This window comes from Sprattus sprattus, assembly GCF_963457725.1.
Source record: "Sprattus sprattus genome assembly, chromosome: 18".
NCBI classification, from domain to species: Eukaryota; Metazoa; Chordata; class Actinopteri; order Clupeiformes; family Clupeidae; genus Sprattus; species Sprattus sprattus.
In genome coordinates, this window is record NC_137916.1 from 28,529,849 (window position 1) to 28,534,848 (window position 5,000).

The 5,000-nt window shown below is 47.8% G+C and overlaps 1 protein-coding gene across 1 annotated transcript in view; it reads right to left on the reverse strand.

Annotated features, from left to right (window-relative positions):
- The window catches only part of ttyh3a (tweety family member 3a), a 67,137-nt gene that overhangs the window by 1,502 nt on the left and 60,635 nt on the right, over positions 1-5,000 (reverse strand).

Consider the following 5,000-nt stretch of genomic DNA (forward strand, 5'->3'; position numbering starts at 1 on the left):
CATTACATTAGACACACACACACACACACTAGGGGTCACCCACACACACACACACACACACACACACACACACACTATAGCTCTGTTGTGCACCAAGCCGGTGCCAAACAGGCGCTGCTGAGTGCTGAGAGCCCCGCCATAACTAAACACTAAAAGCTCTCGCGCTGGACGTCAGATTTACGATCCGCCCGACATTAGATCTGGACAAAGCATCTCGGCTTACCGATAAATGCGAGTGCTTTCACACAGTGTGTTAAGCGTGTCAGGACACAGTTGGTGTTCTGCATCTGCATGCAGTGAGATTCGCTGCACGAGGAGGATGATGAAGAGGGAGGAGGAGGAGGATGATGAGGAGGAGGGGGGGGACTGACCCAGACAAGAGCCCATTCAAAGCTCAACACCACTTCACAGACACTCAATCCCACTCCAAAACATTCTCTCTCTCTCTCTCTCTCTCTCTCTCTCTCTCTCTCTCTCTCTCTCTCTCTCTCTCTCTCTCTCTCTCTCTCTCCTCTCTCTCTCTCTCTCTCTCCTCTCTCTCTCTCTCTCTCTCTCTCTCGTCTCTCTCTCTCTTCTCTCTCTCTCTCTCTCTCTCTCTCTCTCTCTCTGTGTGTGTGAGAGAGGAGGATGCGACGCAGATGGAGCAGGAGATAGCGGCCCGTCTTAATTTCCCACACTCCCCTCCACTCATTCAATCTGCAACAGCTGCAGCGCACCCCTCCTCTCCTCTCCGCTCCCCTCCGCTTCTCTCCTCTCCCCTCCTCCTCCTCCTCTCCTCTCCTCTCCGCTGCAGGACACTGGCCTGCTGCAGCCCATGAATGAGAAAACAGAGATTTGTCTGGCTCTCACTCCTTAGCTCCAGGCCACGCCATTAAATCAGTCGCCGAGCCGCGCGGATAAAAAGAAACTCCTCAAAAGGTGGTTGATATGAAACAGAGAGATGTCTCTCTCGCCCCTCTTCTGTTTCTCATGAAGGAGTAGCTCAGTGTCCCTCACGTAAGATGAAGAGCAAAGCCGCATAAGGCGCTCAATGAGAAACAGAACCGCTCCTTTGTGTTTCGCTCGCTCTCTTGCATTCTCTTCTGACAGGATGCTTGTGTTTATCATTAAAGATTATTTCCAAAGGTGCTGTGGCAGCTGCCGGAGTTCAGAGCCTCCTCTTCAACAACAGAAGGTCTCTCTGGTTTCACTTTAGCAGCAAGGCCGAGGGGAGGGAGGGGGAGGGGAGTGGAGGGGGGATTTATGGTATCGGGCCAATGACTATACCCACCGTTCCACATGGGCAATTAAATACCAGCCCAAATCTCTGCCCCCTACACCCGTCGCTGTCTATTTCACACTCTTCGTAAGTCTCTCCCATATCAATTTTCAATTTTTCAATTTCAAAGAAGCTTTATTAGCATGAATGTTTTCCAACACTATTGCCAAAGCATACACATACATACATATTATATACACATACATAAAGACAAAAAATAGTTGGAATAAAAATAATAATAATCAACAAATCAACAAAATAATATATATAGACTAGGGTTGGATGTCTGATCTTTGTCACCTATATGCCTTCTCTCAGCTTGTGGCACCCATACACAACTGTGCTGGCGATCTGCACTGTCCGTTCATCCTCACCTAGGAGGGCTCTCATTTTTGATTCTTCATCAAGTCCTGCAAATTGAGGACATTTTTGAAGAAATTTAGGGTAAAAGATATTTCTAAGTCGGGTGTTTTTGGTGCACCTCAGAAGGAAATGTTTCTCATCCTCGACCTCCATGAGGTCACAGTGGGAGCAAATTCTTAGGTGACTCTCTTGCCAGGATCTTCTATGCCGTCCAGTTTCAATTGAAGTTTATGGTCGCCCAATCTGTATTTTGTTAGGTAACGACTTTGTGGTTGTTTTAATTCAGTCAGGTAATTTGCTAATTCATATTTTCGATTTAATCTAAGGTAACAATTCATTTTCCTTATTGTGTCATATCACTCTCTCTCCCCATATCACTCTCTCTCCCATCACTCTCTCTCTCCCCATTATCACTCTCTCTCCCCATATCACTCTCTCTCTCCCCATATCACTCTCTCTCCCCATATCACTCTCTCTCCCCATATCACTCTCTCTCCCCATATCACTCTCTCTCTCCCCATATCTCTCCCTCTCTCCCCATATCACTCTCTCTCCCCATATCACTCTCTCTCCCCATATCACTCTCTCTCCCCATATCACTCTCTCTCTCCCCATATCACTCTCTCTCTCCCCATATCACTCTCTCTCTCCCCATATCACTCTCTCTCCCATATCACTCCCTCTCCCCCATATCACTCCCTCTCTCCTCCCTCTTCTTTCTCTCCCCATCTCTCTCTCTCTCCCACATCTCCCTCTCTCTCTTTCCCCATTTCTCTCCCTATCTGCCTCTCTCTCCCCATATCACTCTCTCTCCCCATATCACTCCCTCTCTCTTTCTCTCCCCATCTCTCTCTCTCTCCACATCTCCCTCTCTCTCTTTCTCCATCTCTCCCCTTATCTGCCTCTCTCTCCTCTCTCTCTCTCTCTCCCTATCTGCCTCTCTCTCCTATCTGCCCTATCTGCTCTCTCTCTCTCCCCTCTCTCTCTCTCTCCCCCTCTCTCTCCCTATCTGCCTCTCTCCCCCTCTCTCTCCCTATCTGCCTCTCTCTCTCTCTCTCTCTCTCCCCCTCTCTCTCCCTATCTGCCTCTCTCCCCCTCTCTCTCCCTATCTGCCTCTCTCTCTCTCTCTCTCTCTCTCTCTCTCTCTCTCTCCCCCTCCTCTCTCCCTATCTGCCTCTCTCTCTCCCTATCTGCCTCTCTCTCTCCCTATCTGCCTCTCTCTCTCTCTCTCCCCCTCTCTCTCCCTATCTGCCTCTCTCTCTCTCTCTCTCCCCCTCTCTCTCTCTCTCTCCCCCCTCTCTCCCCCTCTCTCTCCCCCTCTCTTGGGATGTGGTCTGTGGCTTTATGAGGACATTCCCTCTCGGGCACTGGGTTAAGCTGACCAGCACTTTAAATGAATGCCCTTCACCCTCTGCTGGTGCTTGGCAACCTCATGGGACATGGCGCAAGCGCTCCCTGAGTGGGAGATGGAGGCTTAAATACTCGTAACTTTTTACAAACCGTGGTGATGCTGCCAGTGTTCATCTGTTTCTCAGATCAGTCTCAGTGCTTAGCTCTATCATGCATCTCTAGATATGACATGAATACTACTGCTGGCATATAAGACTACAGTGAGGAATTATTATTAGTACTATTGTACTAATACTACACACTATTAATACTAATTAGTACTATTATTAGTATGAAATGGTATTTTGTGGGAAATTGATATGGTGTGATAGACTTCTAAATCATAGAACACTACACTACATGGTGTAGATCTTAGCAATTTGAGAAAGCATGAGAAAGCCAAGGTCAGATCCAGAGTTGTCTTGGAATAGAAACTATTCGGTAAGCAAAATTTTAGTCCGCAGGGAACTTGAGCTTGACAGAATAGCTGCAGCAGGCGTTTCTCATCAGCTTGCCTCTGCATGTGGCATGGATCTGCATGTGGAGCGTACCGCATGGGCTTCCACATGCATGTGTGGACTTCTTAAACATGCCACACACTAAACCCAGTATCATCCCATCAACATCTAAAGCAGCCCAGCCCGTCTGTTCAATCCGACCATTTCATGTGTGTATGCAGCACCATGAACAATGGATTAGGGGTGTGTGCACGGATAAACAAATATCCGAATAATCGTTTACAGTGGAACTAATATCCTTATTCGGTTATTATGCACATGCACAAAATCATGCCAAGTTTGCATTCAAATGTGAGTACTTTCTTCTGCAAATACTCTCTTGAGACTTTGTGCAGATGGTATGCACACTCACGATAGATTTGGTATTCATTTTGTAGAGTGAGATACACACTATACACACTTATTATACACTGTACACACTCACAAGAAAAAGGATTTATAGCTTTCCCAATGCATTCTCCATTTACTGCATACATCACTGTAGCCATACCCCTGCAAATAACCTAATAACTGTACATGGACAGTGTCGGATATTTCAGTATCATAAATGGTTTGTATGCACAACCATACAATGGCCGCTGTCTGAAGGCCGCTGTCTCAAGGCCGCTGTCTCGAGGCCGCTGTCTGAAGGCCGCTGTCTTTTCCTTAATTTCCCTCTGGATTAATAAAGTATCCATCTATCTATCTATCTATCTATCTATCTATCTATCTATCTATCTATCTATCTATCTATCTATCTATCTATTTATCTCGAGGCCCAGCTCAGAGTCGCCCTGGAGTAACAGCTGAACATTGAAGTGCCGGAAGTGAGAGAGCATGCTGCCGTGGGGTGACAAACATCAGGAGTGAGGGGTGACACATTAGCAAGACAGACACACACACACACACACACACACACACACACACACACACACACACACACACACACGCACGCACACACACCCACAGAGGACACCGGGGCAGCTAGCTTTCTGAGGGTAGAGTCTCTCAGGTGAAGGTGTTGGGGACGGTCCAATCGGAGGAAGAGGTGCAAGAAGGAGCCAATCGGAGGTGTGGAAAGGAGCAGGGTGGGGGGTTCACAGGTCAGGTTGCAGGTCAGAGGTCAGGGGTGAGTGGGGTCACATTCAGTACCTGGTCGGAAAGCGTCTGTGGTTTACCAGAACGAGCGGGCGCTCTGCGAGGGCTTTAACTGCCAGCTGTGGCGGTTGCTACTGTCCCCGGCCATCAAATACAACTGCATGGGGTCAGCAGGAGAGAAAACAACAAGCCACAAAGAAGAGTAGAGTAGAGCAGATACACACACATACACACACACACACAGCTTACACACACACACATAGGATACACACACACACAGCATACAGACTCACTAGATACACACACATACACACACAAACACACACAGCTTACACACAGACATAGGATACACACACACACACACACACAGCTTACACACACACACACATACACGG